Source organism: Haliaeetus albicilla, chromosome W (assembly GCF_947461875.1).
Source record: "Haliaeetus albicilla chromosome W, bHalAlb1.1, whole genome shotgun sequence".
NCBI classification, from domain to species: Eukaryota; Metazoa; Chordata; class Aves; order Accipitriformes; family Accipitridae; genus Haliaeetus; species Haliaeetus albicilla.
The window spans coordinates 45,423,390-45,446,078 of NC_091515.1; the positions used below are offsets into that span (position 1 = coordinate 45,423,390).

Below are 22,689 nucleotides of genomic sequence, written 5' to 3' on the forward strand. Positions count from 1 at the left end.
GTGCCATTTCCCAGCCCGGTTGCACAGGTTGCTGGCAGGCTGGTCCCATGGGGCACCGGCACCACGTGGGGGCAGGGGACACCCTGGTGGTCCCACTCGGGCCATGTCCATGGGGTGGGGGACAGCCAGGTGATTCCACCTGGGGTATGCCATGCCCGTGGGGCTGGGGGGGCATGCCCGTGGGGGCTGGGACATGCCATGCTCATGGGGCTTGAGGCGGGGGTCTGTGGGGTGGGACACGCTGTGCTGCTGGATCCGAGGGGGCCATGTCTGTGGGGCTGGGACACGCCACACCCGTGGGGCTGTGTCCGGGCCCAGCGCTATCCGGGCGGGCCGGTGTCGGGTCAGAAGTTAAAGGTCAGCGTAGCCGCGGGGCAGAGGCGAAGGGTCACGGCGATGACAGCTCCCCGAGCGCTGAGTCAGGTCCCGCCCCTGCCGCCGGTGGCCAATGAGGAGAAGCTTCGCCTGAGACCTCCCCTTCCCCGCTGTCATCACACACCCGCACGTGGAGGGGGCGGGCCGGGGCCGGCATCTCGGCGCCGCGCGTCACCACCTCCCGGCCCACCCATTGGCCGCGCGGCCCCACCGCTCGCCTCGCCCCTTGCCGTGCCCCGCCCAGCTCACCAATCAGCGCGGGAGTAGGCAGGCGAGGGGGGGCGTGTCCCCGCCGGCACACGGAAGGAAAGGCTGGAGCCGCACAGCAGTCGGCGCTGCGGTGGAGGGGGCCTTGGTGAGGAGGCTGGGCCGCCTTCCTGGCGCGGGAGGGGTTAATGCACCCAGTCCTCGCTAGCTCCCCCTTCATCCCTTCCGGTTCCAGAAGGTTCGGGGGCAGCTGTGATGAGGGGGCCCCAAAGCCCAGGGGGTGTGAGAGCTAGGGGAGCTGTGGCCGAGGGGAGCCGTGACCAGGCAGAACAGGGGGGCTGTGGCTGGGTGTGCTGGGACTGGCATGGGGGCCTGGGACCGTGGGATGCTGTGGCAAGAGGTGCTGGGGGCGGGCAGCACGTGGCAGGCGGTGGTGTGACTAGAGAATGGCTGGGGGGGGCTGTGCTCCCCTTCCCCCCTCTGCTGGGGGGTTTCTGTGCCTGGGAGGGCTGTGGCAAGAAGGTCTGGCAGAGGCAGGTCTGAGGGGAGTTTGGGGGTGGGGCTGTGAACAGGGCTGCTGTCCAGGAGGAGTGCACTGTGGCTGGGGCAGTGCAGGCTGTGTTTGAGGGGTGCCCACCATCCTGGCTCCCAGCCCCCTGCCAAGGCCCCCGCAGCTCAGGGAGGCTGTGCTGTCCCCAGTCTTGCCCACCGAGGCCATGTCCTTTCCTCCATGACACAGACATGGACAGCCTGTCTGCAGCTCTACAAACAGGATGGGGCCTCTTTCTCCTCCAGGGCATCAACTCAAACCCAGCCCTGGCTGGGACTCACAGGTTGTTCTTGTCCCCACTGGATGGCCCATGCCTGAGGGACCCGTGGCAGTGGGGCTGTGCCGGAGGCCCGGAGTTGCTGTGCCGTGGCCCTGCCACACAGCCCGCCGAGGTGGGGAGTGGAAGACGCGGCTCATCCAGTGCCTGCTTGGCCAGCACCTGCCTTATAGGTAAATCACAGCCATTGGCGTGGAGCTGCGAAAACAGTGCTGGAGCTGATGTGAATCCCCAGCATCTGTGGCGAGAGGCCTGCTGCCCTCTGGTGACAGCCACCACGGGCAGAAGGACAGTTCGGGGGGGACGTTTACTCCCCCCAAATGAGCTGCTACAGACCTGGTGGGGTTTTCAAGCATTTTGCTGTGGCTGAGGTGCCTGATTTCTACAGAAATCACATGGGCGGCGTGCAGTGTACTCTTGGCAGTCCCAGATGTTACATTTAGAATGTGTGAGCAGAGCTGCTGTGCGTTAGGGAAGACGGAGGGGATGGCTGCATGATGGGAGCTGGGGCTGTGGGCTTGCTCGCAACCCACCTGTGAACATGACCCATCTGGTGACATGTACGAGGGGCATAGATTTATCTCCAGGGTTACCAGACTTTTTTTATTTTTTAAGGAAGGAGTGCGGAGTTTGCTGCCGCTGTGGAAAGCATATGGTAGAGGAATGCCATGCTGCGTCTTAGGGTATTTTAAAAGTCACTTCCACTCAGTGCCTTTCTGGAAAGCATCACACAGGCAAAGATCTGGTTATGGCCCTGTCATCCTCTGCCTGAATTCTCTCTGTTAGCCTTAGCAAAGAGGGGAAGTTGGGACCTTGTGGAGAGTGTAGCAGGATTGAACCCTGATGCAAAGGAGAGTCTTGGCGAACTTGGTAATGTATGCAGAAGGTGAACAAGGTCTGGCAGGTGAAACAGGAGAAAACTCCCATTGTGACAGTACTAGAGCTGCTTTGTAGCTGGGCTCTGCTTTAGAAAGGGATCGAGGACTTGGAGAATTAAGTCATCCTGTAAAACCTCACCGCTGCCTTATTTCATAGCAGCAATTCACATTGTGCAGGTCTTGATGTGAGCCGTGGGGCCTTGTTAGGGACTACATGTCCCAGCATGCAGCTCCCTCTGCACAGCCCAGCTGCTGGTTTGTGCATCTTGGCAGGCTGGGATCTGCAGCCTTCTGGCAGCTCTGCCTGAGCTGAGGGTAGGGCAGCGGTGGGAGCTGGGTGGGCAGGGAGGTATGTACAGGGTTTAGATCAGAGCAGGATGCTGCCACTGCAGTGCCTCTTGCAGAGGAGGCAGCACCTGCCTTCGCTTCATCTGCAGCAGCTGCTTCCATGATGTTTTGCTGGGTTCCTGCTGACTCTTGTGGGCCCTGAACGCGTCCCTTCCCATGGACCCTGGTGTGGCCAGGATGTGCAGGGATCACAGAGCCCTCCTGTTGCCCCAGCTGTAGAGCTGGCTGTCCTTGGGAAGCTGGGCATGTGGACTGAGGTCTGGCCTGCAAGTGGGGCAGGGCTGGGGCCGTTTCAGCACTGCCACTTGCCTTGTTTCTGTTCCCTGTGTGAGAGGCTTCTTACCCACTGCCAGAAGGAAAGCTGGGGGGCTCACCCTGCACTGACTTTGGGGACCCTGCTGTTTGAGGGGTGGCTCACTGAAGGGCTCCCCTGCTCTGCTGTCTTTGCAGCAAGCTGAGCAGAGCAGCTCTCAATGCTCTGTTCTTCACATCTGCCCTCTGCAGAAATGATCTTTAGGGAATAACGTATCATTTTAATTTTACTGGTAGGGTTGCTGTTTCGCTCCTGGCGGCTTCCTCCAAGGCAGATGAAGCCCCTAGTCCGTACACCCTCCCTCTGCTGTGGTACTGAGCTTTCCCAGCCCCTGTTCCCTCAGCAGTTTCAAGTCTGAGCATGCAGAGTAGGAGGAGGAAAGGAAGTTCCCTCCATGAGTTCAATGGACCTCTGAGGGCAGGGAAGCACATCTGCACTGCTGGTCTTCCTCCTTGCTGTCTGCTACCAGCTGCTTGCCCTGGCACGTTTCTGCATGGCTGTGCTGAGTAGCAGAGGGCAGAGACACCCAGACCTTCCCCACAGCTTCTGGGTCTGAGGATGGTTCAAGGGGGTAGTTATTGATCCAACTCTTGAAAGTCAATGACTCTCAACTCTTCCCCAGTCCTTTACTTGCCCTTACTGCTCTGGGCCTGCCTATGCTTGTCCCCTTTTAGATTTGGTAAGCACCATTGTGTGCTGTCTGGAAATGCACAGTGCCTGGGGGCTAGGACACTTCCTGAATGCAGAACAAGAAAATGAATCATCCGTAGGTATGCGACCACAGATGTGAAAGGAAAAAGTGAAGCTGTATTTGTTAGAAAAGTGGTATCCTCAGCACACTGTCAATGGAGCTGTAATTAAATTATCAGAGGCTTCCATGGCTGGAGGAATTAATGAGTCAGGCTTGAAGCAGGACAGGTGTGAAGGGCAACATGGGAGAAATCCCAAAGGGAGCCACAACAGATGGCTTGTGGAGAGTGCTGTTGTGGGTTACTTGGCAGTGAGCATCTTCTGTGGGAGGGTTTTCCCTGATGCCTCTCCACCGCACATCACTCCCAGGGACCCCCTTCCTCCAGCGAGTTGTGTAGGTCCCTGCATCCTGGTAACACCATCATGTGTTTCTGATCCTTCTGCGTGCAGCACCTGGCAGCTCTGCTCCCTGAAGCCTTATTTCTGCCCAGGTCTCTTTTGTTTTTCCATTTTGCTTTTGCTCATGAGCAAGTGAGCCAGGTGACTGTAACCTCCAGAGAACTTGGTCTCACAAAGTTAGAGGTTTGCTTTAAAAATTATTTTCTTTGGGAAGTTTCCTTGCAAGTCTTCATCCTCCCTTTGCCTTTGCTCCTCCCTTTCATAGTCTCACTTGCTTGGCCTCGTGAATGCCCAGCTGCCAATTAACATGTTTTACTCCTGTTTCTGTCAGTGTCCTCAGCTGGTTGTGAATCATGAATGAAGAGCAGCTGAGCTCACATGCTCTGTGTTTCAGAGAGGTTTTTCAGGACTGGCCAGTGGTTTGCAGTCATACTCTCCTGTGTTGTGGCCTGGACACCCCCCCCAGCTAAGCAGCGTGATGGTAGAACAATGCTTGGATGGGAAGCCTCCAAAGGAGTCCTGTGTGCTGCAAAAAGTGCAGGTAGTGATTCAGCTGGAATTGCTTTTTAGTAATGAATCCATGTCCCAGGCCAGGGCTGATGTCAACCCTGTGATTCTTCTTGGAAGTGAACAAAGATGCAAAGCCCTTTATGCAAGAGCTGAGGTGATAATCCAGATCTCCTGGCCTCAGTCCATTTGGGGTAATTGCATTCTTCCTGGGGAGTGTTTTCAACCTGTCCCTGTCAGATGCATCATTGTCACTTTCTGTGCTGTGGCAGTACTTCAGCCATGTTTGAAGTAATTCTTATCACTGCTCAGGCTTAGAGTCTTTTGAGAGCCTTCTCTGAAAGGTAGTGTGGTAGAGCAGGGAATTGGTGGAGGGTTTTAAATATATGTATATTTACATATACACATGCTACACTTACTGGGCTTGTTCTGCTTGTAAGCTCTCTAAAAACATAGCCCTGGTGACTAGCAGGCACAGCTGGTAGATCTTCCAGGTGGGACCTCTCCTGGGATACTAGTGCAGGTTGACCTGCTAGCTGTGTAGATGCAGGTGACATTAAGCAGAAACATTCTGGGTGCCTTCACAATTGTTTTAAGGACTGGTGCACCAGTAAGCTAGTATGGGGTGCCTCCCCACATCACAATGTAAAGGTTGTGCTTCTGGGGGACTGGTGGCATGGCTGATCATCTGCCCGCAGCACTCTCCATGCTGCTGCAGCTCTGGTCAGAGCTGTTGTGCTGCTGGTGGTACTGCAGGGTGGTAGCCTGTGCAGGAGGGCAAGCTGGGGAGCAGGGACTGCCCCTAAGCAGCTTTTGCTGATCGTGCCTGTGGCTGGGGGAATGTCAGACCTGGTTTTGGGGAGGCTGATATTGTCCTGGTTTTCAGGACCTGCTGGGCATGAGGACCTAGCCCCCACACAGTGCAATCTCCAGTAGTCTGTAATTACAGCACTGGGAGCCTGGGGAGGAGTCTTAAACAATGTCTTTGTGAGGGTTTTGGCAGACCTCTTGGAGATTTCTATTAAGTAGTTGTCATTTTCCCCCTTTGCTGTAGCCTGGGAAACGCTACAGCATTGGATTTGGCTTGGTCTGTTTGGGTTGTTAGGAGCAGTGTCTCCCCAGCAGCGGAGCTTAGCCCTTCTTGCCTTGGCTCTGTGTTCCCGTGGGGTGATTTAGCGGGTGGCCTGTGGAGACTACAGCCAGAGCCTGTTCTTGCACCTAAACCATATGCCAGTGTACCCACTCAAGTACTGGCAAAGCCTGTGTGGTGGAGCAATGTATAGCTGCAGTGGGTGGAGAAGAACAAAGCTGAGGGTGCAGAAAGGACTTCCCACTGAAATCTGGGGAAGGGGGACAGTGGCAGCAACCATAGCAGTCCTCTCTGGGGAATCAACTGTGCACCCATCCAGAGTCATGCAGGAAACCAGGGTGATAACTGGAACCCCAGGAGGGAGGGAGGGTGGGCTATAGTCAGAGGAGTGGCCTCAGCACTGGTAAAAGACATGGTGGGATCTTTGAGGTGCTGGGGTGCTCGGGGTCCCTCAGTTCTATCCACATGTCACAAACTCGCTTGGCTTGGATGAGCAATTACTACCTGCCCAGTGTTTGGAAGGTCTTCTTGTGTGGGCAGGGTATTTCCCAGCTGAGCTGAACATGTATCCATATGCTTGTCTTTCCAGGTAACCCAACACAGCCGGAACAAGCAACCTCAAGACCACGTTGCAGGTGCTGACAGCTGAGAGGTGCCTTTTCCATCTGCTTCAGCCCTATACCAAGGTTAGCACCTGTTCAATCATTACTGCTTTCTCATCCTTCACCAGGTCTGTGTGAAGAAGTTGGGGAACCCCATCCTCTCCTCCCCCTTGGCCGGTAGGGACAGCTCTGTGGAGTAGGTCTCACCCAGGTGAGATACTCCCACAGCCCAGGCTTGCTGAATGTTCCTGGCTCCCACCTTGCTGGCAGTGTGGTGAAGACAGCCTGGATGTACACGACCAGTGCTGTTAAGACCATTGAACCCTGCACGCAGTCGTCAGGAGCTCAAGGGCAGTGTGTTTTAAGCCCTTGGGAGCTTGCTGCCTGTGCTGCTTGATGCACTCATCCTTCCACGTACCGGCAGTATTGAACAGGAGTGTTTCCCAGCTGCTGGTCTCTGCTGCTCACTGTCCTTCACCTGAACAGAGCTGAGACTTCACCCAGAGCTTGTGGCAGACATGATCCTGCTTTCTGTCAGAACCAGTTGAGTTCTGCCTGCATTTTCTCAGGATTTTGTAGCTCAAGGAGGCCCTTGGCCATGGTGTATGAGGCTTAGAGTGACAGTGAAGTGTTTCAGGAGGACTGGTAGTCTTTATTGCCCCTGTCAAGAAATGTGAAGGTCAGGCCCTCACTGCTCTGAGTGGAGCAGGCTGAGATGGCTGTGGGTTTCCCACCCCACCCCATCCCTGTGCCTGGATGCTTGCTTGCATGCATGCCTGCTTGGGATCCAGCAGCACCCACCCTGCCTGCACGGTGTGCTCTCATGGAGAAGGGAGCCCTCATCAGCACTGTGCCTCTGTGGGGGGCAGACTGAGCCCTTCTCTCACTTCAGAGCTCAGATATGATTTGGCCAGGAGAGGTTACATGGGGGAAGCTGCTGCTTAGGATGTGTGGCTGCCCAGGCTGCATGGCTCTTCCTCTGAAGTGTCTGCCAGGGAAGTTTGGGGCCAGTCCAGAAACAATTAGAGACTGGGCCTCAGGCCATCTCATCCTTCAGCCTGATGCTGAAGTGGTACCCAGAGTGAGGCAGGGGTAAATCTACCTGGGAAGTTGAAAGAAGAAGTCCTTCATGCATGTCAGCGCTTTGCTATGCATTGCAAACTCCCAACCACATGATGGGGCAGCAGCAGAGCAGCCCCTTTACCTGGCTGAGTTGTAGTAATCACTAATACCTGCTCCATGCTGGGATCTTACATCTCCCTTAGGGATGGAAAAGAGACATATTATGTGGCTAAGACCAGAAAAAAGGTTTGTCCTCTATTCTGCTGGAGCTGCTTGCAGATCCCAATCCACCAAGCTCACAGCATCCTCTCAGGGCTCCCCTGCCTTTTGACAAGAGGCATTTTAACACAAGGCTCACCATGTTGGATCCACTTTTTTTTTTCTTTTTCTTTCCTTGCTGACCAAATAGCTTGATACCTCCAGGGACAGCAAATCTCCTGTATATGTGTAATGCAGCAGCTTTTCCCATTACCTGGTTATAGCATGAACCTGTCTTCTCTGATTTGGATATTGTCTAACCCAGGTGATATCTGTGAGCTTATATTCAGGCTGAGTTAACCATGTGTCATGGTTTAACCCCAGCCAGTAACTAAGCACCACGCAGCCACTCACTCCCCCCTCACCCACCCAGTGGGATGGGGGAGAGAATCGGGAAAAGAAGCAAAACTCGTGGGTTGAGATAAGAACGGTTTAATAGAACAGAAAAGAAGAAACTAATAATGATAACACTAATAAAATAACAGTAATGATAAAAGGATTGGAACGTACAAATGATGTGCAGTGCAATTGCTCACCACCCACTGATTGACACCCAGTTAGTCCCCGAGCGGCGATCCCCTGCCCCCACTTCCCTCAGTTTCTATACTAGATGTGATGTCACATGGTATGGAATACCCTGTTGGCCAGTTTGGGTCAGGTGCCCTGGCTGTGTCCTGTGCCAACTTCTTGTGCCCCTCCAGCTTTCTCGCTGGCTGGGCATGAGAAGCTGAAAAATCCTTGACTTTAGTCTAAACACTACTGAGCAACAACTGAAAACATCAGTGTTGCCAACATTCTTCACATACTGAACTCAAAACATAGCACTGTACCAGCTACTAGGAAGACAGTTAACTCTATCCCAGCTGAAACCAGGATACCATGTTAGTTCAGTTTAGTGCAGCTGGCAGTAATCTGGAAACTGGTACAGCTTGCAGACCCTTGGATAGACTTGCCTCTGTCAGGAATGGGATGTGATGCTCTGCTGGCAAACTCAAAGACCTGGCAAAGTGGGGGTTATATCTTCAATGGAAAGTGGTCAGCCTAACATTCTTCAGCCTGCTCTTAGCATGTGTGGGCTGCCATTGCCCCTTGGTCTTACCAGCTGATCTAGGAGTAGGTCTTCTTTCCGCTGGAAACCCCAAGGAAATGCTGTTCCCCCTTCAGAGATGGGGCCCTGGGTTCCTCGTGAGTACTGGCACTGGAGTTATGCAAGGAACCCCCTCTTTACCCTACCATCTCTGTTGCAAGTAGGTCGGGCATTCAAAGATCCTGTTCATGGGAGTGTTAGGACAGCTGGATCCTTGTTTGGTTCTCGCTGCTCCTAAGAATGGAGCAGAGGATCATCTGCTGGGGCTAACTTTAGGCCTTCAAACATTGCTGGTATCCCTCTGAGCTCCTATTTGTGTGCAGTCCTGCGGCTCCCTGCTAAGAGTTATGTGAGAGTCCTGTATCCTCGTGCGCAAAGGTTTTGCGGGGGCATAGTGTCCCAGGGATTAGGAAGAACTTTGAATTCCTCACTTACCTAAAGTAAGTCAAATCCTTTCTGTATCGGATGTATGTGTGTTGTGGTTTAACCCCAGCTAGCAACTAAGCGCCACACAGCTGCTCGCTCACTCCCCCTTCAGCAAGATGGGGGGGGAAGAGAATCAGAAGGGCAAAAGTGAGAAAACTCATGGGTTGAGATAAAAACAGTTTAATACTTGAGATAATAATAATTTAAAATTGCGATGAAAAGGAAAATAACAAAGAGAGAGACATAAAACCCAAGAAAGACAAGTGATGCAAATGAAAACAATTGCTCGCCACCAACCAACTGATGCCCAGCCAGTCCCTGAGCAGCATCCTCCTGCCAGCCTCCCCCCTAGTTTTATTGCTGAGCATGACGTCATATGGTATGGAATGTCCCTTTGGTCAGTTGGGGTCAGCTGTCCTGACTGTGTCCCCTCCCATCTTCTTGTGCACCCCCAGCCTACTCGCTGGTGGGACAGTGTGAGGAGCAGAAAAGGCCTTGACTCTGTGTAAACGCTGCTCAGCAATAACTAAAACATCCCTGTATTATCAACACTGTTTCCAGCACAAATCCAAAACATAGCCCCATACTAACTACTATGAAGAAAATTACCTCTATCCCAGCCAAAACCAGCACACATGGACAGGTTAGCAGAGTCACTCGAGTCCTAGCTTGGCCAGTGGTGGACAAAGAGGGTAATTCTCAAGGTCCTCTCTGCTGTGGCTGCCAACAAAATAAAGCAGTTGTGGCATCAAGTAGCAGGTCTGAGCTTTGCTTTCAATTCATCTTCTGGGAGCCAGCAACAGTTAAAAATATGAGCAGTTTTTTAGGAACTAGAATATTCTCAGGCTTTTTGTCTGGAGCTGGACTGTTGACCTCTCCCCTGGGCTGACAGTGTGGGATCTTAAGGTATTTGCAATGATCTGTCCTGGCCATGTGATGAATCTGAATAGAGAGAACACAGAAATCGGTGGCATCAAGCTGCCACCCTGAAAGTTTCTCCTCTTGCTGCTCTGCCTGTTCCCTGTAACAGAAGGGCTGTTTCATGGCTTAGATTTGTTGAGGAAACAGACTTCAGAACTGAAATAGCTTCACAGGAGAAAGAGGGGAGCTATCTCCCTGGCAGCTCAGTAGGAATGATTTATTATAGATTACAGCTCTGTTTAATTCTGTTTCCCTACAGTATCATACTGTTAGAGTAACTGAGCAAAATGCAGTGGTGCTTCTGGTAGGAAGGCTGCTATCAGAGGCCAGCCCTGTAGCAGAGGCTGGAAGCAAGGAGGAGCAGTTTACCAGGAAATGCCTGTGTTCATGTGCTGGTTGCTTCTGGGAAGGAAAAGGTATCTCACCCTTGAAAGTTTCCTTACTACACAACTCCAAATGTTGCTGATGGAGCTGCACCAGTGTGACCAGTAGTGAGAATACTGCCCTCCAGAGCCCAGGAAAGGTCTGACCAAAGTGGTGGTCTGGAAAGAAAAGTCAAATTCTGTCTTTAAGTGAACCTCCAAGTGTTTTTTTGTGTGTGTTGTTTTGTTTGGGTTTTTGTTGTTGTTTTTTTTAAATTGGTTTGGGTTGGGCTTTTTTGCTACCAAAAAGAAAAGGTATTGCTTGTACAAATCCTTGTAAGGAAAGAGCAGGGAATTTCCTTTGTAGTGAGCCTGCCTGAAACTCGATACATCTCAGATGTGTGTTAAGAGAGAAATGAAAAGATTGTGCCATAAAGTGATAGAGGATAACGAATTTAATCTACTATTATGTTGTCCTGGGAGATAGAGTTGGGGCAAGGATATTGGCAATAATGTTATACTTTGCATAACAACAACAGCAAATACCACCTGAACTTGCTTCCCTGGAGAGGGGTGAAAGGGTCTGTTTTCAGAGAGTCCCCAGGAAGGTGGAGCAAGGCAACCAAGAGACATGAGACTGGGGAAAGATGCCAGGAGATTTGCAGATGAGCAGTGCATGACAGCTGTGCATCTTCTCGCAGCATGAGCTCTGCTTTCCCATTCAGTGACCCAGTTGAACTGGACAATGCTGGGTTCTTAACCTCATTGCAATCTTGACAAATGCTGTAAAGAAATAACTTTAATAACATCAGTGAGATGTCTGAACTGGAGCCTGAATGAACAAATCTTTATTGTTAGTTTCTCTGCCTACAAGGTAGATAGGTGGTGATTTGCTACTATGGCACCAGACCTAGGGATTTTAAAGGATGCTGGCGTGGGGGAGCACTGCTGTGCTCAGCTAGAGCAGGGGCTGTAGGTAGGACCTGGTCCTGGGAAGGCTTAACTGGTGAGCAGGGCCCCAAAGGGCTTTTGGAGGAGTGTGGTGAAAACAGAGAGGCTGAGGGCAGTACCTGGAAACTTATCAGCTCCTAGAGCTGGACCAGAGAATCCAAGTCTCTACTCAAATGCACAAAGCTTTTAAAGTAAAGAATGCAACATTCTGCTCTCAAGGAAAAGTCCAGTCCCCTACCAGCCTTTTGGGAGCCAGGGCACTCTTCTGTTTTATAATGCTGTATCTGGGTCTTTAATTTGGTTCCTATGTGGCATTACCTTTCTTTTCTGGGCCCTACTAAGTTACGTGCATCTGGTGCAGAGCCCTGCATGTCCCCATCCCCTCTGGTGCCAGAGAGCGTGTGGGTCAGTCCGTGGGGCAGATGTAGCCCAGCAGAGCTGAGTGCAGTCTGTATGGCCGGCAGCAGAGTGGGGCCAGCTTCTGTTTCAAGAGAGGTGGTAACAGAGGAGGCTCGTGATTCAGATAGTTGCTTAGCACAGGACACCTCTGAAAACCCCAGCGATGGGGAGAGATAAAGACACCATCTCCCCATCACTGAGGTTTTCAGAGGTGGCAGTACTGTTCTTACCCTACTCCCCACACTCTGTCTGGTGCTGGGGGCTGTTCACCCACTCCCCTTCCCTGGGGCAGGGGCAGCACACCTTCACTCAGTTTCCCTGTGGCCTGGGGAACAGGGAGGGGCGGAGCGGGACCGATAAGGGGCAGAGGGAAAGTTGCAGCAGCTGGTAGGAAATGCCAGTTTAGGGTGCTGCAAGGTGGTGTTTCAGGGTGCAGCAGTACAAGCCTGCTCTGTCTGCTGTGGAGCTGGCATTTTGGGGTGCTGCAGGGCTGGCGTTTTTGGGTGCCGCAAAGCAGCCCTGCTCCATACTGCCTTCTCCTGTGCCAGGGATCCTGCTAGGGCAGGGAGGGCTGGCTGCACCTTCCATCCCCTCTGCATCCCCACGTGCAGGGTGTATGATTACGGACAGTCCCATGGCCCTGCTTCCTCCAACATGTGACTTATGGGCTGCTGCTCGGGATGTGGGTCTGAGCTTATCTCAGACAAGGCAAGAGTCAGGAGTGCTGTTGCTGCGCTCTCGCCTATACGCAGGCTATGGTGGTAACAGCGTGGCATCCCTTGCTGTCTCTGCTTTGCATCTGGGCATGGAGCAATGGCTGTGCCTGGGGGCAGGAGCAGAGGAGTCCTTGAAGGAGTGGTGAGGGGAGTGCCGGTTCCCACCTGCTTCCTTCCTCACCCCTCTTCCTTGTGGCCCTGAATCTGCCTGCGTGGAGCATGTTTTGTAATAAACCTGCTGAACTGAGGACAGGCAGAGTGAGACCAGGAGACTATAAAGAGTTGCAAGCCCTACCCATGCCCACATTGCTGCAGCAGTGTGGGGTACAGGGTCCCCACATAGCTTGGTAGTTGTTTGTACTGAGGATGAAGATGGTCAAAGACACGTCCCCCCCACCTTGTGTGTATCCGATGCCTCCTGCAAGCCACCAGCAGATTGTCAGCACAGCTCTTTTGTAGGTAGAGGGTAGGTCCACCTTCCCATGGATGTTGTAACCTGCCTTGCTTCTATGAAGCACTTTTTATTTGAGGCAGTGCCCCAAGGGTTAAGCCACAGTCGTGGGGTAGGGTTTGTAGCAGGAACAAAGAGGGCTTTTAAGGTCTGTGGATAGGAATAGAGAGCCTTTCCCAGTGTGTTGAATTACAAGGGTCATGGAGATCCTTTTGCTGGGAGGCAGCAGCAGTCGAGGTCCCTGTTGAAAGTGAGGCAGAAAGAAAAGAGATTGTGAAAGTATGATGGATTAACCCTGGCTGAACGCCAGGTGCCCACCAAAGCCGTTCTATCACTCCCCCATCCTCAACTGGACAGGGGAGAGAAAAATATAACAAAAAGCTTGCGGGTCGAGATAAGGACAGGAGAGATCATTCACTAATTACCATCACGGGCAAAACAGACTCTGCTTAGGGAAAATTAGCTCAATTTATTACAAATCAACCAGAGTGAGGTAATGAGAAATAAAACGAAATCTCAGAACACCTTCCCTCCACCGCTCCCTTCTTCCTGGGCACAACTTCACTCCCGGATTTCTCCACCAAGCCCCCCCAGCGGCACAAGGGGACAGGGATGGGGTTTACGGTCATCACACGTTATTTTCTGCCGCTTCATCCTCCTCAGGGGGAGGACTCATCACACTCTTCCCCTGCTCCAGCGTGGGGTCCCACCCATGGGAGACAGTCCTCCACAAACTTCTCCAATGTGGGCCCTTCCCACGGGCTGCAATTCTTCACGAACTGCTCCAGCATGGGTCCTTTCCACAGTGTGCAGTCCTTCAGGAGCACACTGCTCCAGCGTGGGTCCCCCACGGGGTCACAAGTCCTGCCAGAAAACCTGCTCCGTGGGCTCCTCTCTCCACAGATCCGCAGGTCCTGCCAGGAGCCTGCTCCAGCACAGGGTTCCCACGGGGTCACAGCCTCCTTCGGGAACCCACCTGCTCTGGCGTGGGGTCTTCCACGGGCTGCAGGTGGATATCTGCCCCACCGTGGACCTCCCTGGACTGCAGGGGGACAGCCTGCCTCACCATGGTCTTCCCCATGGGCTGCAGGGGAATCTCTGCTCCGACACCTGGAGCATCTCCTCCCCCTCCTTCTGCACTGACCTTGGTGTCTGCAGGGTTGTTTCTCTTACATGTTCTCACTCCTCTCTCCGGGGGCTGTTTCTCACTGTCCCAACTTTTTTCCTTCTTAAAAATGTTATCACAGAGGCGTTACCACTATCGCTGATTGGCTCGGCGTTGGCCGGCGGCGGGTCCGTCTTAGAGCCAGCTGGTATGGGCTCGCTCTCTCTCGAACACAGGGGAAGCTTCCAGCAGCTTCTTACAGAAGCCACCCCTGTACCCCCCCCCCCGCTACCAAAACCTTGCCACATAAAACCAATACAGAAAGTTAGTGAGAGCAACTTCAAGGGGAGCTTTAAGACCAGAGTGAAAACTGAAACTGTATCCTGAGGTGAATGTATGTTAACACAAGGCTGGGAGCCAGGAGGCCAGGATTGTAGGCTTTGTGCAGGCCACCTGCCCTGGGATTTTTGAGTGGTTTGGCTTTGTTTTTTCCCTCCATATCACGTTTGCAGCTACCCCAACACACGGCACCTGAATTTGCAGCATCACTGGTGTAGCCAGCACTTGGGCCTCTCCGACCTGCTCTGAGCTGGTGAAGGCTGCAGACAGTAAAAGGCAATGCCTGCAAGGGGGGATCTCTCCAAAATGCAGAAGAGGACACAGTCCTGGGTGCCTGCAGGCACATTTTGCCTTGACAGAAGACGGAAGTTGGCTTTTCAATGCATGCCCAGGGTAAAACTGGATTTTTCATATGTAGTTAAGCAGGAAAGCCCAAGTCTAGCTGCTTACCTGGCCCCTCTGTTTAGTATTGTCTGCTCAGGGTGCTTTGTGGGTGTGGCAGCACACCCCCCCCCCCCCCACTCCCCCCCCCCCCCCCCCCCAGGAAATGAAACTTCTCCAGGCAGGGAGGAGAGGAAAAAAAACCCAAGCCCTAGAGGCTGCAGGTTGAAAATTGAACTGACCAATCAAGATGTGCCAGGTACACTGAAGTGTTATCAGAGTTCTAACTAACTTTTTACTGAAGAATAAATCTGAGTTTTAACACCTGTTGGATTTGATTGTGTGAGCCTCTGTAACAGCAGGGCACAGCACCAGAGGGGCCAGCAAAAGGAGCTAGGGAAGGGATGGATGGCAGAAACCTCTGTTTCCCTTCCCACAGCAAGGTGGAAAGAGGACACAGCTAGTTTTCATGCTGAGCTTCGGATGGGATCAGCCAGCCAGCCAGCCCACCCAGGACTTGTACAGAGGGCTGCAGGATGTGCTGAGTCAACAAGAGTATCCCCTTGCCAACGATGGGGGGCTGATCAGGGCTGCTGAGACAATAGGGGTTTCCAGCTTGCAGGAAGGGTGAGTGCCAGCTGCGAACCACGTGGTGGGCTTTCCAATTTTAGCAAACTTGGATTTGTGTTACTGACCAGAAAAGGCAGTTTAGTCCTTAAAACTTTCAGGCTGGGTTAGCAGGTACTTGGCCATTCAGCTTCATCCCCTGGCATGGGCTCATCTAAGCTTTTATTTAAAGAAATTCCACATCTGGTCCTTACATTGGATCAGATGACCTTGGATGTGATTTTTGGAACAAAGGGCTGATGCTTCATTGGGCTCTGTCTAGGACATGAAAGCTGGTCCCAGGGAATACTCCATGAGTCCTGGGCACCAGGACTCGCACTGGGTCACTGCAGCCACCACCTAAGTTAGCAGCCTTGGGGCTGCTCTACTTTTTCAAGCACCATGAAGGGAGAACTGTAGGGAACACAGAGACACTGTGAGAAGGAGAACCCAGAAATGGAAGGCTTGGTTCAGGGCTCCCAGAAACCGTAACATCCTCTTTTCACCTTGGTAGATGGCCTGTTCTGACAGTCATGCTCCGTGTATCTGCTCTTGTAACCAGGAACCGTTTCAGCAAAAGCATCAACTTTGTGTATTTCTTGCTGCTTAGCATCCACATTGAGAAAGCCTGAACTTATTCATCTGTTGTTGCCCCAAATCCTCTCTTCTCATCCTGCCTTCTGGCATCACCTCTGCTGGAGAAGTGTTGTCCCACAAACAGGGTTCGTTTACCCAGTGTGCAAGCCAATAACACAGAGTCAAGGTATTTTCAAATTAATTTCATTGATGCAGATGAATGGGTGCCTGTCTCAAGACAGCACACCCTTGTCTCAAAAATCCTCACATTTATACACTTAACTAATACATATTCATTGTTATTTTCCTTAATGATTGGTTCTTTCTTCTTCACCCCTCATGTAAATTAGTGCGCAGACTCTGTCTTCTTCCTTCATTGTCTTCTTTTGAGTAGGTGGTATCATTTGAGTAGGTGGTCAATGAGTCGGTGGTCGCAATCTCCCCCTGTAGGAATTATCTTTTGCCTACTTCTTCCCTAATCTTGGCAGTTCCAAGCGATTCTTCAAGGTTTATTGACCAGACCATAATCCATTACCTTTTCTGACATAAACATAAAGCCCCATTGTCTAGTAGTTAGTTCCTAAACCCTAAATCATGTCTAGTTATTGTTTCCCTATTTAAAATATTAACTGATGGGGGTTGTACACAGGACTTTAGCAGCTCCCTGGTTATTTCAATCATATTATACATATTAATTGATAACAGAAGCATGCCACTGATGTAAAGGTGGGTGAGTAAACTGGCACCTCTCTGAGGATAGTTCCCAGCTTGCTGACCTGAAACATGCTATTTGAAGGCAGCAAGGTCTTGTCACTGTACTTTGGAGGGATGCTCTGCCACTTTTCTTAGCCACCTGGGCTGCAGAAGGGGAACACAAGGCAGTTGCAAGGGATCCCCTCGGTGTGGGAGAGGTGTCAGAAGCAAGAGCAATTTAGCTGTCTCCTCTCCGCTCTTCCCCCCAGCCTGGCTGGAGGGGGGTGTTGCAGATGGGGTGTTACCCCTCTGTTAGTCACAAATGGGAGGCTGTCAGGAAATCATCACTGTCTGGCTCAAATCAGAGCAGTCCCCAGCTGCTCTAACTGGATGTAGGGCACATCCCTCAGCTTCCCCTTTGCTGGGGGCTACGGCAGAGAGCTGGCCTTGTCTAAGAGCTCACGTAGGTGTCATGGTTCAAGCCCAGCTGGCAACAAAGCACCACGAAGCCACTCGCTCACTCCTCCCCCCCAGCCCTGGTGGGATGAGGAGGAGAAAATATAAAGAAAAGCTCATGGGTCGAGACAAGGACAGGGAAGGATTGCTTACCAATTATGGTTACAGGCAAAAACCAGACTCAGCTTGGGGAAGAAACAAAATCAATTTAATTTACTACCAATCAAATCAAAACAAGGATAATGGAAAGTAAAACCAAATCTTAAAACACCTTCCCCCACCCCTCCCTCCTTCCCGGGCTCAACTCCACTCCCGATTTTCTCTATCTCCTCCACCCAGGCAGCGCAGGGGGACGGGGAATGGGGGTTGGGGTCAGTTCATCACACATTGTCTCTGCTGCTCCTTCCTCCTCAGGGGGAGGACTCCTCACTCTTCCCCTGCTCCAGCATGGAGTCCCTCCCATGGGCTGCAGTCCTTCAGGCACAGGCTGCTCCAGCGTGGGCTTTCCCATGGAGTCACAGCCATCTTTGGGGGCATCTGACTGCTCCAGCGTGGGGTCCTCCATGGGCTGCAGGTGGGTGTCTGCTCCACCATTCACCTCCATGGGCTGTGAGGGACAGCCTGCCATCTCACTACAGGCTGCAGGGGAATCACCTCCTCCCCCTCCTTCTTCTCTGATCTTGGTGTCTGCATAGGTGTTTCTCACATTCCAATCATCTCCCCCCCCCGCAGGTTTCCCTTCTTAAATATGTTATCCCAGAGGTGCTACCACCATCACTGATTGGGTCGGCCTTGGTCAGAGGCGGGTCCGACTTGGAGCCGGGGAAGCTTTTAGCAGCTTCTCACAGGAGCCACCCCTGTAGCCCCCTCCCCCGCTACCAAAACCCTGCCACACAAACCCAAAACAGTAGGTTATCGCTGCTCTGTCAGGGTCTCCCAGAGCTTGTAGGGAAGCCCATCTTTTCACTGGTGACAGGCTGATTTTAGCATGTGCATTTAATTGATGGGCTTGTCCTGCTGGTGGCTGCTGAATTTCATTCAGACGCTTGCCCAATGCTGTGACCTCGGTGACGCTGTGACTATGGTGTTGGCTCTGCCTTTGACCTTGCTGATGACACACGGTGAGCACTATGGATCTCCCACCCTGCCTCCCTAGAAGGGACCCCGGGGACTGAAGCATCCTGATGAGAGGAGGGTGATGTGCAGGGGAAGCTGCTGGTACCCATGGGACCCTGTGTGACTCGCATCTTGGTTTTCTTTGCCCTGAGAAGGGAGAAAAGCTCTGTGCGTACATGGTGAGGATCAGGAGTGTAAAAATCCAGGGAAAAACTAGCAGCTCTGACATACAGTCCTGAGCTTTGGCAGAAAATCATTCTTTGTCCCTGTTAAATATGTGACATCCCAGCCCAAAACATTATCCCTCTCTCCCTGGTCAAAGGATGGTTTAGTCTGGCCTTAATTCCCAGGTGGCAGGGCCTCCTGACCTGGCTGGGACTGTGTGTCCCTGCTGGGGACATGATGCTCGACCAACTTGTCCTATTGCAGTACCAGCAAGGCTTGTCCTGAGTAACCTGTGTGTGACTATAGGCAAAAATGCTGCAGCTGGCCAAGCATTCCTGGGTGGAAAGGACCAGAGCCCCTTGTCAGCATGACACTGACCCATGGGATGTGGAGAGGAAAGGGTGACAGAAGAGCCTGTGTCTGATCCCAGTAATTTTCTCTGGTAGTCAACAAGAAATGGATCCTCCAGCCATGAGGCTGCTGCAGGGAGAGGCGCAGGTCCGCACCTGGGTGTGCTGTGCAGACTTCTGTGCGTGATGGCACTCTTGCACACTCTTTGGCACAGATGGATGTACTCTGGTACACAGAGCCACTTGCCAGCTGGGAGGCTTGCGCCACAGCTGTCGCTGGGCTCCAGCACAGCCACAGTGTGTGATCTTCCTCTTATCACCTCTGTCTGCTCTGGTCCCCTCCAAGAAGGAGGCTGAGTTTAGCCAGAGAGCCCCTGGAAAGGGGTGATGCCAGGGGGAAGGTGAAGGGAAAGGACATGGGGAAAAGCCTGTTTGAGCTTCAGCCCCTAGCATTAGGGGAATTGCTAGTCTGAGAAGCAGCCTGCAGAGGACATGTATACATAGCATCATGTGTGTAGCTTGTCCTGTCCACATTCAGGAACTGGCCAAGCCTGTAGGCCCTGCAAGGGCAGTGGCACTAGCTGATGCCAAGTGACCATAGCCATTCTTAGAAGAAATCCCTTCCTGGCTTCCAGGAAGCTCTCCACCCTGGAGAGTCAAATTGGGAAGAGGCACAGCCGGGGGTAGCCTGGAGGGGCATGTTTGGCTGTACCCAAAGGCAGGTTAGTTGGCAGACAGCTCACCTGCAGATATGAACTGTGGTAGCGCCAGGTAACCCTCCCACAGCCAGCAGTGGGGGTCAGGCTGCCAGAGGGCTGATAAAACAAACAGGTTTGCCTGGAAGGCAGCCTTGGAGCCTGGAAGAAGCCCTCCCCCAGCATCACTCCTTATCTCAGCAGTGCTGGCACACGGCAGTGCTCCCAGCCTGCCTTTCTACCCTGTCTCCCTGCAATGGACTTGAGCCAGTGGCGTCATCTCTACCCCTCCTGCCACTGGGTGCTTCGAGAGACAAGGGCTTTGGCACAGCCCAGCCAGGCTCCCTGCCCGGTTTGCTGCCTTGCAGAGTTTGTGGCATTGCCCTGATGACTGCGGCCAGGTTGTGCACACACACACTCACACACACACGCGTCCACTCCTGCATGTACAGGGCTGTGGCAGAATGGGTGAGTCAGACAGGAGGAGGGGGTGAATCACAGGGGAATGAGTCAGCAGGAAGCAGAGGGCAGGTGCTCTCCCAGGGCTGGGCTTTAAGGGAGCCCAAGGGCCTGGCAGCCCATGCTGGGTCCTCCAGGTGATGGGGTGAGGGTGCTGGAGGGGAGCTGGGAAAGCTGCAGGGCTTAGGAGGTGGAGGCAGAGCCTGTGGCTTGGGCAGCAGAGCAGTGGGAATGGGCCAGGATCCATCTCGGCCACGTGCCGAACTCATTCTCTGCCTGCATCTCCTCCAGCCATAGGTACGTTGCTGTCCCAGAGGGGACTGGGGCATCCTCTGTGCTGAGGCTTTCTCAGGAGGGACCGAAGACTAGCACCACAAGGGAGAAGTGTGGTGACCAGGTATCCCAGCCTCAGGTGCATGGGGTGGATCCCTGTCCCCAGTGTTGCTGAAATCCAGAATAAAACTCCTTAACAGCAATGAGAAGTTAAGAAGCAGGCACTTCTTTATTGCAGTGCTGGGCACACAGGGGATCACTCCACCTAGTGTGTGCACCTGTCTGGTTTAATCATGCAGGTTAAATACACACCTGTTATACATATTCACTAAATTTCTGGGAAATGTCATACATAATCATCAACTGTCCGATAAATCAGTAGCATATGTAAATGTCCCTTTACGCAGGCGTGGTGAAGTCTCTGGTGGTCTTCCATAGTCTTCCTCACTTTGTCCGATAGTTGACCTCTCTTATGTGATTCTGCGCAGTACGATTTTCACCATCATGTATTAGATTTACATAAAAGTACATTCAATGTTAATTCTTGAATTTAACGTTTCTAGTGATTGGCCCTCAGTCACACCACCTTATCAATATTCTTATACTAAAACATTCATTGGTTAATCTTACTTAATTCCACTAACTGGGATCTTGATCAAAGTGGGGTTTCTAAGCAACAGAACTAAGGTCCATAACGATCTCTCTTAGTTCCTTAGGACAAAACACTACAAACTAACAAATCGGTCGAAGTTTCTATGGTTAACTAATTTTAGACAATACTTATTTTCTTATGATTGTATACAGCACATTTTGTATGTTCCTAAGTTTCGATGACTACATTACGAGCTTCAAACCCCTATATTCTACAATCTTTACCTTTTGATCAAACCCAGCTTATATAAAATTTTAACTTATCAGAATATTTGTAACACCAGGAGGCAGTGGGGTGTCCAGCCAGCCCTGGGCAAGCTGAGCAGGTCTCTGTCCTGGTTGGATCCTGCCCAGTAACCTTCCCCTCTGCTCTGAGAGAGCAGGGAGAGGATGGAAAAATGAATGATCCCTGCTGGAGCAGAGAGGGATAAACAGATAGCTCTGGATTGAGGGAACACAGTGTGGGGGAAGAGCTGGGACAGGGACGATGCGCAGATCTGGGGGCACGGTTGGTTGTTGGCTCTGAAATCCCTTGTGTGATCTGGGCTCTGCTGCAGATCCCGGGGGGTGCTTGGGGGGGATCATGGATGGCTGCTTCCCTCATCCAGGAACCTGCTCTGGGCTGCTGAGTTTCCATCTAGCCCAGCTGGTCTCTTCTGAGTTTGACTCCTGATGGTCCTGCTTGTCGCTCCTGAGGACAGGTCCCCCGTGGGCATGATGGAGGTAGGCCTGGTATCGGTGCCACAGCAGTGAATCCAAAGTTCTCTGTATTTAGGGCCAAACTTCTTGGAGCAGGTACTTGGGACTCCTGGCTCAGGATAGCCTAAGTATGTTGCAGCAGGCACCAAAGTAGGTACTTGGTATCGCTACCAACCAGAGCAAGGATCAAATACTTGAATGAAAACAGCCCCCACTCGTCTCAGTGTTGTGGTGAGTCTCTTTTTTTCAACATCCCCAAGGTGTGCAGGTGTGTGCTGGTTTTGGCTGGGATAGAGGTAATTTTCTTCATAGTAGTTAGTATGGGGCTATGTTTTGGATTTGTGCTGGAAACAGTGTTGATAATACAGGGATGTTTTAGTTATTGCTGAGCAGCGTTTACACAGAGTCAAGGCCTTTTCTGCTCCTCACACTGTCCCACCAGCGAGTAGGCTGGGGGTGCACAAGAAGTTGGGAGGGGACACAGCCGGGACAGCTGACCCCAACTGACCAAAGGGATATTCCAGACCATATGAAGTCATGCTCAGTATATAAAGCTGGGGGAAGAAGAAGGAAGGGGGGACGTTTGGAGTTATAGCGTTTGTCTTCCCAAGTAACCGTTACGTATGATGGAGCCCTGCTTTCCTGGAGATGGCTGAACACCTGCCTGGCAATGGGAAGTAGTGAATTAATTCCTTGTTTTGTTTTGCTTGTGCATGTGACTTTTGCTTTACCTATTAAACTGTCTTTATCTCAACCCACAAGTTTTCTCACTTTAACCCTTCTGATTGTCTCCCCCATCCCACTGGGTGGGGGGGAGTGAGTTAGCAGCTGCATGGTGCTTAGTTGCTGGCTGGGGTTAAACCACCACAAGGTGTCTGCTGCTCGGGGCTGGCCGCAGGTACCTCCTGTCCTCCCTGGTGCCACCCTTGGCTGGGCAGGATGGAGACTAATGGGCTCCAGCACTCTCCAGAGATGCCCTGGAGCTCTAGCCCTGCCATGGGGCTGCTGGTGTGCTGCAGCACATCAGGGGCAGAGGCTGAGTGGTGGGTTTGTACAGCCTGGGAAAGGGAAGGCAGCAAAGGGGGCTCTCACCGCTGCTGGCAGCTGCCTGATGTGGGTTTGGAGAGAAGCTGGAGCCAGGCTCCCCTGGGAAGTGCCCAGGGACAGGATGAGAGACAACAGCACAAAAGGGAAATTCCAATTAGATATTAGGAAAAGTATTTCCTCACAAGGGCAGTTAGACTCTGGAGCAGGGC

At 52.3% G+C, this 22,689-nt stretch overlaps 1 protein-coding gene and 1 long non-coding RNA gene across 2 annotated transcripts in view; both read left to right on the forward strand.

The window, feature by feature from the left end:
- The window catches only part of LOC138683551 (uncharacterized), a 312,573-nt gene that overhangs the window by 255,038 nt on the left and 34,846 nt on the right, over positions 1-22,689 (forward strand). The gene's annotated exons all lie outside the window — the stretch shown is intronic.
- Positions 676-22,689, forward strand: part of ATOSB (atos homolog B) — a 51,261-nt gene continuing 29,247 nt past the window's right edge. Inside the window, exons 1-2 of the mRNA XM_069775533.1 lie at positions 676-730; positions 6,224-6,320. The gene's annotated coding sequence lies outside the window, so the exon portion shown is untranslated. The remainder of the gene's footprint in view (positions 731-6,223; positions 6,321-22,689) is intronic.